The following is a 12,832-nucleotide window of genomic DNA, read 5'->3' on the forward strand; positions in this document are numbered from 1 at the left end:
TTCAGATTAATCAAAAGTCAGGAAAGAATATTAACCTAGAATCACCCCCCCCCAAAACAAAGTCACAAAGAAAATAAGAGTCATGACACACTAGGTGTGAAAAACAGGTGGGAAATAGATGAGAAGAGAAGGGGAGGAGGGAAGGACAGGACTTGTTGCTGGTTTTCCTGAGGAAGAGATATTAAGCCAGTTAAATATAAGGATGCCTTTCAGGAGTTAGTTCAGAAGAACAAGAATTGCTTATTTTATTGTTAAGGGGATTCTGTTAACTTCCTCCCTTCTTTTTCGTTTTGCAAAATGTTTTGAAACATTCTGGCATACCTGAGAAAGGTTTTAGACAGTTACAAAGAAACAGTTAAATAGATGTAAATGGATGCTTCTTAATCGGTGTAACTCAGATATAACGCACTCAATGGCATAAAGAAATCAGTCAATCGACATACTATTCAGTAAATTAAACCAAGAGTCTAACAATCAATAACTACTAATGGGAAACTATGGCCAGACTATTCTTTGGAGTGATCCCTTGGCTGAAAAGACTACAGACCATCAGTAAATTTGCCTATTAGCGCTAAAGTGCATGTGAAGGGAAAATTCGTGGATCTCAGTTCCAAAGACTAAAGGGTGCTCCCATGTTCAAGAGAAGAGCAAATTGAGGTCGCATCCTCAATGGAGGCTGTGCTTCCACACTGGAGAAAAAAGAAGAAAGAAGCCATGTGGTGTGCTCTTCCCAATGCTATTTTAATCTTCAATAAGATTGTCCAGAGAAAAAGTTGGTAAGTGAGTGAAGCATTGCTATTATGTTAGTTAAGATTTTCAGTAATGAAGAATTTTTTTAAAATTTATTTTATCCTCCTCCAGATCCACACTCTGACTGTCCCACATCGAATACCTCCCCCCAACACCCCCCTATGTCTCAACAAGGATGTCCCCACTCCCCTGGCCCCTACCCCACCGACCTTCCCACTCCTTGGGGCCTCCAGTTTCTTGAGGGTTAGGTGCATCTTCTCTGACTGAACCCAGACCCCGTAGTCCTCTGCTGTATATGTGTTGGGGGCTTTATATCAGCTGGTATCTGCTGCCTGGTTGGTGATGCAATGACTGAGAGATCTCAGGGGTGCAGGTTAATTGAGACTGCTGGTCCTCCTACAGGGTTGCCCTCCTCCTTAGTCTCTTCCAGCTTTTCCCTAATTCAACCACAGAAGTCAGTAGCTTCTGTCCATTGGTTGGGTATAAATATTTGCATCTGACTCAGCTGCTTGTTGGGTCTTTCAGAGCACAGTCATGATGGGTGCCTTTCTGTGAGCACTCTGTAACCTTAGTAATAGTGTAAGGCCTTGGGGTCTCTCCTTAAGCTGGATCCCATTTCGGTTGCTGGACCTTCTTTTCCTCAGGTTCTTCTCCATTTCCATCCCTGCAGTTCTTTCAGACAAGAACAATTGTGGGTCAGCGTTTTTGACTGTAGGATGGTAACCCCATCTCTCACTTGATGCCCTGTCTTTTTGCTAAAGGTGGGCTCTACAAGTTCCCTCTCTCCACTGTAGGGCATTTCATTTAAGGTCCCTTCCCCTTTGAGTCCTGAGCGTCTCTCACCTCCCAGGTCTCTGGTACATTCTGGAGGATTCACCCACCACCTATCTCCCAAGGTTACCTGTTTCCATTCTTTCTATTGGCCCTCAGGGCTTCAGTCCTTTTCCCCCACCCAATACCTGATCATGTTCCCCTCTTCCCCTGCCTGTCCCCTTTCTCACCTAGGTCCCTCCCTCCCTCCCTCCCTCCTCCCTCCCTCCTTTCTTCTCTCTCCCAAGTGAGACTGAGGCACCCTCCTTCTGCTTGTTTACCTCTTTGAGTTCGGAGAACTGTATCTTGGGTATTCTGTACTTTGGGGGGTGGTGGTGAGAATAAAGCCAACAATGTATTTTGAACATGCATAGCTGCAATTTCTGATTGGAGGCTTCTGGTACTAATGTTACTTTGGGTTCTAAGCTTAGTAATTGCGTAGCAAAGAACCTGCTTCGTATACCAAGGTTGATGTCCATCTGTCCACTGTATACGATCTTTTAGGTTATGAGGATGAAAAGCTAGATGCTCTGAGAGCAAAGTGCTCATTTTGATTAATTTTTCTGCTGTACTATAACACCGCTGAAGTCACCTCCTTGGCAGAGTCTGACCAATTGCGACAGGTGTGCATCCTGAACACTGCAGCCTGAGTCTGTTGAGAATGGCCTCTATCTTCCCAGGCATGAGACAGGTCGCCAGGTAGGATCTGCTGGCAAGTACCTGGTAAATGGTGAGCCATGCGAAGGCAATGTATGTATTAATAACATCAAAGAGACTGACCCTGAAGCAACCAGGAATTTCTATAAGCAGGTCAGGTCCTTCAGGAAACCACTCCCTTTGCGCTCTCTCATTAGGATTTCTACCTCAGGCCTAAAGAGAAGAAAAAGACAAATGCTGCTCTCTTGAGATGTTGCCACAATCTGTGTCTTTTTCAGGCACCCAATGGGTTAATAGAGGAACTGGAGGTCTGAGGAATAGAATGTCTGCCTGCTGTTAAAATGACTTTCTTAGTTATATTTATTGGGACAAGGTTTAGATTTCTTGAAATTCGATCTTTTGACATTTGTCCTAAAACATCATGGAATATTAGATATTTATTTCGATTGTGTTGGAAAAAGCTATAACGAATCAATAATTCTGATAATCCAAAATCTATTGCATATTTTTCTCCTCATATAACTTAGGTGTGTGTGTGTGTGTGTGTGTGTGTGTGTGTGTGTGTGTGTGTAGATTTTATAATGACTGTCACAGCAACAGTCACTCATGTAAGACATCTGACTCCAAATAGTAAAATTCTAAACTTTGAGGACAGTGCAAGGCGCAGCAAGGCAGGATTTTCTTTTGCTTCTCTCTGCAGCAACTTACATGTCACAATATGGCTGCAGGAACCCCCATGACACAAGATGGCCTGGATTTTCCTTTGTGTTCTTTTGTCTACACATGCCTGTCAAGAACTAGAAAATGCTTGAATCCTAATCAAAGCTGTGCATGATATTTTCCCTCTGGATATTTGCTTTAATAGAAAAAGGAAGTGACATTATGCACTGCACATATGGAACATAGATTTTGATCTGTAACCACCATGCCATGAGAAACATGTTCCTACAAGAATGAATGATAACCAGGTACTTATGCAGATGGGAAGGTAGAGCTGACGGATCTTTGCCATGCACAAAGGTTTAACCTTGTGGGTAAAATTTGGGACTGTAAGATCAATTCTCAAAGCCTAATGTGCTTTAAAGTTATGTTCAGCCTTTATAGTAATTTTTAGGCATTTTACTAAGGTCAATCACCATTTTTTGGGATCACTTCCACAAATATTTATTGACCCTTCACTGAAGTACTATGCACAGGTCACCCAGATTCCTCTGGGATATAAAACATGAATGGATAACTCAGGATGCACCTGGTATAACATTGAGTAGGGTAAGAACTAAAAAAACCTCAAAAGGGCAGAAATAGCTGCAAACCAGGAGCTCTTTAAATGTGTGATTAGAGGAGCCTCTCTGATCTGTAGTTTATACTCACAACCAACATGCACAGAGGCTTTTCTTTCCCTACATTTATAGCAGCATTGGATGGCATTTACATTCTTGATGATGACCATTCCAACTGTGTGAAACAGGGATGGGGCCAAGACATAGAAAAAGGGGTGAGTAGGAAGTTAACCAAAGTAAGGATGCATGAAAAAGCCCTAGGAACCTCCACTAGTTTGCAAGTTACTAAAATATAATATAGGAAAGAATTTGAACAGAGGTGCCCTGTGTGAGTAAATAATGTTGCACCAAGAAAACATGGGTTCTTAAGTGAAAATCTCAGTTCTAGGGATTGGTTATTTTTTAATAATTGATCTGGGAGGTCCCTGAAACACCCAAAACAATACAGGTTGTTACCTGTTCATCATTGTCCGCAAAAACTCGATTGTAAGACCTTATTGTTGAAAAGCAAAAAACTTCAGTAATTCCTCTTGTGTAGCTTTCATAGCACAGAAAGGTGCTCTGTGTATTGCTGGCAGAAGAGAAGAATTCAACACTTGGGCCTGCATCTACAATACTGACTTGCCAAGGAAGATGTGCCTATTGTTCCAATAGGGGCAAGAAAATGTTTCTGGGGATAACCAAGGAGTCTCTTGATTATATTTGAGGCATGATCCACTGGAGAGAATTCATGCCTTTGGGTATATCCATGCTCAAAACCTATGATGGGAAGTCATTGAGCCAAGAGGAGACTCCATTGATAGTGGTTTTACTAAATGAGCTGCATGAAACTGTCTTCTATGTTTCTAATCATAAATCTGTGCTGCTTTTTGACGTGGGCCAGAGAAGCTGTTTATGGCAGTGGGTAGTAGTTAATACACAGACTCAGATCTGTTTGAAGTGTTGAGACTAAGAGACAAATAAGTGTCTAGCCTTCAAAGGAACATCTGCGTGATATATTCTATGCCTAAGACTCAGAGGACATCCTGGAAGAAGCTGGTGGAAATAAAGCTGCACAGATAAACTCACAGGAGCTGTGGTTACCTGCATAAGAACTGAATAAATTCAATCCAGTTGAATGAATGAACAAACAAACAAACAAACAAACAAACCCCAGCATAGAAGAGGAGGGACTCTAGAGGGCATAGTCCTAGGTTAAAAATAAAAATTACTGGCAGCCAGTGGTTTCTGAGGAAAGAAGACTTACTTTTCTTTAGTGGAGTGGCCATTGTTATGTTACATATAGCCCCAGTGGATGACCCCAATTCATCCTATTGTGGCACCACTGATTGGATTCGGTGGGTTGGTTATGTATTTTTTTTTTAAAGGACATGATGCTAGGAGGAAGGTGCACTGGGAGTTGATGGGTGTTGGGAGTTGATTGGTGGAGTTGGAAGGAGAGAGTGGGACTGGATATAAACAAGGTACATTGTATACATAAATGAAGATATTAAGGAATAAAAAAATAAAAGAGTACCATGCCGTAGACATGAAGAGCAATAAAATTCCTGTGGTGGGCTTTTGTTTATTTGTTTGATTTATTTTTCTTGTTTGGTGTTGAAGACTAAAAGATAATGTTCCCCGTGCTTAGTCTGATGGTTGATTGCAAGCATCCACATCTGCATTGGTCAGGCTCTGACAGAGCCTCTCAGGAGACAATTATATCAGGCTCCTGTCAGCAAGCACTTCTTGGCATCAGCAATAGTGTCTGGGTTTGGTGTCTGCAGATGGGCTGGATCCCCAGGTGGGGCAGCCTCTGGATGGCCTTTCCTTCTGTCTCTGCTCCACTCTTCATCCCTGTATGTCCCTTAGTTAGGAGCAATTCTGGGTTAAATTTTTTGAGAAGGGTGGGTGGCCCCATTCCTCAAGTAGGGGCTGTACCTAATCTCTGGATATGGTCTCTACATGTTCTCTGGTCCCTTTGTTGTGTATTTCAGTTAGTGTCATCTCCACTGGTTCCTAGAGCTTCCTGCTTTCCTGGCATCTGGAACTTTATTCTGGTTACCCCAGTTTCCCATCCCCCACTGCAACACAGGGACCCCAGTGGTGGAGTTAGGGGAAGGACTAAAGGAGCTGAAGGGGTTTGCAACCACATAGGTAGAACAACAATACCAAACAAACCCCCCCTCCATCCCAGAGCTCCCAAGGACTAAACCACCAACCAATGAGTACACATAGAGACCCATGTCTCCATCCGCATATGTAGCAGAAGATGGCCTTATCTGGCATCAATGGGAGGGTAGGCCCTTGATTCTGTGAAGGTTCGATGACCTAGTATAGGGGAATGTCAGGGTGGGGAAGTGGGAGTGGAAGGGTGGGTCGGGGAGCACCCTCATAGAAGCAGGGAGGAGGGGATGGAATAGGGGGTTTGTGGAGGGGAAACCTGGAAAGGGGATAACATTTAAAATCTAAATAAATAAGATAACCAATTAAAGAAAGAAAATATTTACTGGTAAACCTGGGGTTTTGGAAAAAAAGTAATTCAGCTTCAAAATATACAACATGACAAATTTTGTTCCTTATTTTGGCTAGAGACTTGCATGTGTGTCTAGAATTTTCTGTCGTCTGGAGAAATTCAGATCAGAGAGGATGCTGTTGTTAATCTGCCTTTCCTATTTCCTACTACAGTGTGGAGGTTCTTAGCTTAGTCTTTGGACTAAGGAGGCTAACAGGAACAACTGAGGTAGACATAAAACATGGTGTATTTTATTTCTGAAAACCACCTAACCATTTCCATCCTTTCTAACATATCCCAACAACTGCCTAGCTATCCTCCAGCAACTTCTTGCTGCATTCACTAAGTGTTTTCATGCTATCTATGATTACGGAAGGCTTCACACTACTGGATTATTATAGGCAATGCCTTTTTCTAAGAAACTTGTTTCTTTCTCCTCTAGGCTCACAGAAGTAATAGTTACCTCATGGATTTTGGATGATCACCCACAAACATACACAAAGCCCTATTTTGTGTTAGGCACCAGCGTTAATAGCTTGTAGGCAATATCCTCACCTCATAAAAATGCTCACCCAGATGTCATATACAACTAGCTACCCAAAGGTGCTGATACTAAGTGTTAACTATATAGCAGGCCAGTGAAGCCTAGTACACATTAACTCCAGAAAAGAAAGGGGCATCCATTGTGGATGACACCTCCATGTCTGAAAGCATTCCCAGTCATCTTGTCCTGTGACCTTGGTTTCATTGGTTGGGTCATACATGCAGTAGGAATAGAAGGTAACCATCAAAGGCTGGCCTGCCTTGTCCCCACTATGTCCTAAGGCTGAAAAGAGAAGAAGGAGGTCTAGGTCTAGCACAGACTGAAAAACAGTTAAATAGGTAACTATGTGTCCATCGATACTCAGAAGGTTTCCCTATCTTCTTCATCCAGCTAAAGTGGCATGTATTCAGCTCTCACAGTCACGTTATGAATAAACCAGACTGGCTTTCTTAACCCTCGGAAATTCTATAACAAGCATTTTTTTAAAAACTTTGGCCAGCACACTGAGGAGAAAATCATAATTTTCACCACTGTAAAATCCAAGGAAATCAGAATATGAGCCTACCTTTGACATATATTTTCTTCTGACATACACAATTTTACGAAAACTGCTGATTTGGAATTTGAGATGCAGAGCCATTTCCGCTAAACATTGTAAAAGGGTTTCCACAATGTTCATTGTCTTTCTGAGCTCTACCGGATTGCCTACTGGTTTGACTTCATGATATTCATACATTTAGAAGCCCTTTCGGTTGGATTCAATCTGTATGTCAAATATAAACCACTATTATTCACCTGATAATTAATGCTTCTGCCTAATACGAAAGACTCTTCACTTAGCATGCTAAGAAACAGACTCACAGCTATTTGCCAAGATTCACATTTGAGCAGAAATGCCATGGGCTCATACAGATCTCCGTCTTCTAGGAAGATACGTGAGATGGAAGTTGGCAAATTGCGATTGCACTTGAGAGTGTCTGGTGAAATTATTTTGGATCCTTGATGTATAGGAAAGTGGTTTGAATGACTGGCCAGATGAGATATTGCAAATTCTCCTGCCAAGGAAGCTTATGTAGAGCACTGGCTTGTTCCAAATCAAGGAGGAAAGTCGCTTGGATAGTAGCATTACTAGCTCCAACGAGTAGGGTTAAATGTTTGGTAGGGGAGGTTATTGGTCGATTGAAAGTTATTGGTCAGCTATGATCTGAAGACTTTTTCTCTTAACATAACAATTTGTCTTCAGACTTTTTAAAACCTCCAGTAGACTCAACATTAGCCAAGTATTTAGTGGTTTTGTGAAGTTTTTTTCTTCTTTTTTTCTTTTCTGCTGTTCATGTCAACTGCAGTTCTTCAGAAACCCCTTTAAAGTGTTTCTTTCCCATATGGTACTTCAGAAGAGAATGGGGGTTTCAAACTTAGAATTGTGACCAAAAAGAATGGTCTTTATAACTATTTATTTTAAGCTTTTTAAATGAATTTGATTTATAGTGCACCAAGATTGAATACCATGTTTATAATTAGAACTGTGAATTTTTTTTTAAAGATAAAGACATATTTTCTTGGCAACTAGAAACATGATGTGCATGGTATGCTACACTGCTTTTGATTTTCATCTTTTGCTTATTGTAAATCTGAAAAACTGAAGCTGTAAATGAATCTTGAAGACAGTTGAATCAGGTCAGCATCCTGACAACATTTACAGATCATATTTAGCCCTGTTTTAAGTCTGGGGCTCTGCAGGCTATTGGAGAGTTATTCAACCTCATGGCTTCATTGTTTTATCAGGGACCCAGACTTTCTTGAATTTCTATATACCTCTGTGGCTGTCACCTCACTCATTCTCATGTGTATAACTACCAGAAAAGACACATTCAAGGCTCTTCTGAGAAGCCTTGGAGTTTCTGCCAAGCCTCTGGTTCCCTCCAGGGTGGTTCTCCAGCCCTAATTTGCTATACTTTATTTCCTGTGATCCTCACCCCCATCTGCTAACTGTGGCTACAATTTCTCTAGCCAGAGAATGTGGGCCCAACCCAAATGCATCTATGGAATGGGCAGAACCAGAAAGGCATCCAGCTGGAGAACTCTGTTCAACAAAATGATTGAAAGACTGATCCCATCCATTCTCTCTCTCTTAGAACTAGGCTGACAGACTTACAAAATAAGGGTTGTGGGAAAAATGGTGGGAAATGATTCTGAGAAGTAAATAAAAGAAAGTAGAAGGCATATATGAGGAGTGTCCCATAGGCAGCATAGCTTGTATATGTATAGATCTAATGTCTAAGTATCAATTATAAAATTCAGAGATGGAGTGATAACTAAAGCAAGAGGAAGAGAGAGACAATAAAAATATGAATTAGTTACTGGGTGCTTTGGAAGAAGAAATAAGTAGAAAGCAAGGTCGAGGGGATATTAAGTGTTGAACTTGGCAGAGTAGGAGTGGTTTAGCCATACAGACCCATAGTCACAGATAGTGAGAGACTGTCTCATTGTGACAAGATTCCTGGGCTCTGCCAGTTTGGTTAAGAAGTCACTGAAACTTCCATGTCTCTCTTTATCCGAGAATACATCCTAACTAACTCAGATATACGGGACTGGTTTTCAAATTTCTGACAAATGGTATTTGAAGCTTAAATAGTTAATGTACAACAAAATGGAAGGCAATTCTGTGGGCAGGTATCCTGACAAATATAATACAAAACTATGAGTATGAAACTCTGCCCTCACAAGATTCACTCATGTAAAGCAGTCAGGACAGTTTTGTAGATGTGGGGAAGAGTTAAAAGCACCTTCTCTGGACTGAGGCTGCTGGCTTTTAAGTCCTGGCCCCAATATCAACTATAAGATCCTGGCCCCTTCTATGTCTGGGTTTCCTCTTCTATGAGATTGAGTCTAACTCTAAAATCTCATAGTGTCCATTACATGTGTTAAAAAAGATCTAAGAAGCATTTATAATAACCCAGTTTGTCCAAAACTCCTCCAGTGTCTTGAATCCTTGTGGAAAGGAAGGAATGGGGTGGACTCGAAGCAACTGTGCATATGCCTGTTCTTTCTGGGAGGATAGTCTTTATGCCAAAGTGGGCAGCCCAGTTAGGAAGTTACACCTAGATTCCAAGGCAGCTATCCACAGAACAGACACCCACCCAGGGCTCCTGAATCTTGGCAAAGAGGATCCCAGCTCTCATCGGTCACTCACATGCCAGGGGAGGAATTTGGCTCTCATGCCTGTCTGACTCCTCTCTGCCAGACATCTGTTACATATGCTGCTCTTGTGTCTACTTCACCTTTCTCCACATGATCTTGTTCCCTTATAGAAACGAACCAAGGGCAATTTTCTTTACAACATATGTAACCACACAAAACATACATTTCCCACTTGGCTCTGCTCTATTTGCGAGACAATCAATACCATCTGTGCTAGACTATCCAATATCCCCCAGTACACCCCACCATCTAAATCTAATCCTTTCTGTGTTATTTAACAGTATCTTTGTGCTATAAAACCCTTAATAATTTTTAAACAAAATTGCCTTAATACATAGCAATTGCTAAATATAATACAGAAATATTTATTTCTCTTGCCAGGTAGATATTGTATAGCTTGTAACTGCCTTACACAAATTGCATGACTCTATATGATACAAACCATGTAAGACACAATTCTTTAAAAAAATCACTTGTAATTTTATTAGAAGTAGACGCTGCAAATTATCAGCAAGTTAATTGCCCAAGGAGGAGTGCAAACTACCCCTATAATGTGTGCTTTGTCCTATGCTTCATATCTGATAGCAATATGATGGCATCTGATTTCCAGTTGCCAACTTAAGCTCATTGTCACTGAAATATATGAAGTCATTAGTTCTACAGACAGAAGGGAATCCAGCTGGAAAGCAACACCGTTAGAGCATCTGGGAATATGTAACATATGTAGTAAGTCATAAATAAGCACTGAAAAAAATAATAATATAGTGATGATAATAATAATATAATTTTGGTAATCTTATAAAGTTATATTAATTTTCATGAGCTTTCTAATTGATCTGGAAATGGATGAAAGGTCATTATCTCGGCGATTATTGAAATTCCATGTCTATGACATTTGCTCCAGTGAATCTTTGGTCTTTGGTTTTTCTGGATCACTTAACTAATATCAATTTAGCCCTCTATTGCGTGCAGTATAAATGGATAAACTTCACATAGAACATAACCATAGGCATGCCTCTGATCTCAGGTCATAAGAAATTTATAATCTAAGTGAAAAAATTACACACACACACACACACACACACACACACACACACAGTAGATTAACAGTTACTCAGAAATATATCTGCATCCTGATTCCTAGAAATGTTGAATAATTTGCTTTACATGGCATAAATATTTGAAAAACAAAACAAAACAAAACCAAAAGTCCCTAAGTTTAAGGACCTTGTGACAGAAGGCATTTCTGTAGACTGTTAAAGTATGGCCTAGCGTGCTTACATAATTTTATAACTAAGACGAACTTCCATCCTCTGTAGAATATATAGTTTCAAAGAGTTGCAACATCCGTGGTTTTGAAGATAGAAGTAAATCATGAGCCAAGGAGTGTGGGTGGTTTTTAAAAGTTGGAATAGGCAGGGAACTTCTCCCCTAGAATCCACAGAAAGGAAGGAGGCCACGCTGATTCATCCATGTTAGCCAAGTGGCATGTCAGATGTTGACCCCAGAGTGTAAACTAAAAGATTTGTATTGTTTTAAGCCACTGAATTGGAAACAATTTGCTATACTACAGATAGAAAACTAATACAATGCAGAATTTAGATATAAACCGAGTATCAATTGCTATGCATGATGTAAAAAAGGATCCTAGCAGAATTTTAGTATAGAAAACAACTACCTCTTCTCACCCTGTTTTCCTTGACTTCAGTGAGGTTTTATTTTGAATTTGTAACCAACAGCACCCATAGCAAAGAAGAGTCCTAAAGGAACCCCTCATCCTCCTAGAACATCGACGGTCACAAAAATGGGGTGAATGGTATGCACTCAATGGGAATTTCACAGAACTGACCACATCAAACAGTCTGCACCCAAGAGGAAAGTTTCAAAGTTGTAAGTAATTTAATAAAAGCAAAATTTCTGGTATCACAAAGACAGACATGACAGTTTCATCGTGATGCCTAATGTAACTGCTTCTAAGAAGCTTTGGTCACTTGAAAATTTCTCTTGTAAATATTTCAGGAAACTGTAGATTCCTGGTTGACCAAAAGTGATGACTGTTCCCTGCCCATGGTATAAAGCTTGAAGATCATGGAACAAAGAAGAAAGACATTCTGATAAATGGAAGTCAAAGTTTCTTCTACGTTGAATGCAAGGCAGCCTTACCACTGAGAGCACCACCCTATGGATAACCTCCACAAGTGACTCTAGGCTAGCATTTTAAGCTTATAGAATATATCAGGATCACCCATGAAGCTTAAAAAAAAAATGAAACATCCTAACCATACCACAGATCTGTAGACGAAAGACCAAACTGTAAGCCTTTGAGCTAATTCTTACAGTCAATATTTTAATACCATTGGACCACTGCTTTGGAATATCATAAAACAGAAATTAATGCCTTCACTGGTTCTTTCCCTCCATTTACCGATACAATATTATATAAAACAATAAGCAAGCTCTGAACTAAGCTGAACTTCCTAAATGAATAAGGCTAGCATTGATTTATGCAAAGTCTGGCTTCCCTAGAAATAAATTGTACAGAGTAGACAACCAGCTCTCGGTGGAAAGAGAGAATTAGGAAATTGGAAAGCAGTTGTGCTATGGAACAGAGATCTATATACCAATACACGTGTTCAGAGAGTTAAGTTTTATGAAATTATCATAGTGACACCCATATTTCATCCTTTACTGTGAAATTCTATTATAAGCCTAAAATGAAAAAGGATTTATATTTACAAACATAACTGGATTTTGAACCCAAACTGTAAACATTACAAGATTCTCCTTGAAGCACTTAGTTGATGGTCAGCAATCAGGCACACTTAAGAGCTAGGTGAGTTAAGAACAATGGCTAAAGTTTACTGAACTCATATATTTTCATACAATGGAGAGATGATCTGATGGTAATGCAGTGTTCTCTTTGTCCATCCAAAGAAATAGGCTTGACAGCGTCTTTTGAAAGAGATCCACAGGTCATTTAGATGCACACCAAAGTTACTGGCTAATGTTTCACAGTAAAGCCCTAACACTTACGTAGGCAAACCATAGGTAATTTTTTTCTTAAATCCATCACAAACTAGGTCTAAGCCTTGGGTC

At 40.3% G+C, this 12,832-nt stretch overlaps 1 long non-coding RNA gene across 4 annotated transcripts in view; it reads left to right on the top strand.

Annotated features, from left to right (window-relative positions):
• The window catches only part of LOC120095648 (uncharacterized), a 35,056-nt gene extending 22,480 nt beyond the window's left edge, over nt 1-12,576 (top strand). For all 4 annotated transcript variants that reach the window (XR_010056112.1, XR_010056113.1, XR_005491298.2 and 1 more), the window contains 2 exons: nt 11,476-11,626; nt 11,756-12,576. This is a non-coding gene — a long non-coding RNA (uncharacterized LOC120095648). The remainder of the gene's footprint in view (nt 1-11,475; nt 11,627-11,755) is intronic.
• The last annotated feature ends 256 nt before the right edge of the window (nt 12,577-12,832 follow it).

Source organism: Rattus norvegicus, chromosome 11 (assembly GCF_036323735.1).
Source record: "Rattus norvegicus strain BN/NHsdMcwi chromosome 11, GRCr8, whole genome shotgun sequence".
NCBI lineage: Eukaryota > Metazoa > Chordata > Mammalia > Rodentia > Muridae > Rattus > Rattus norvegicus.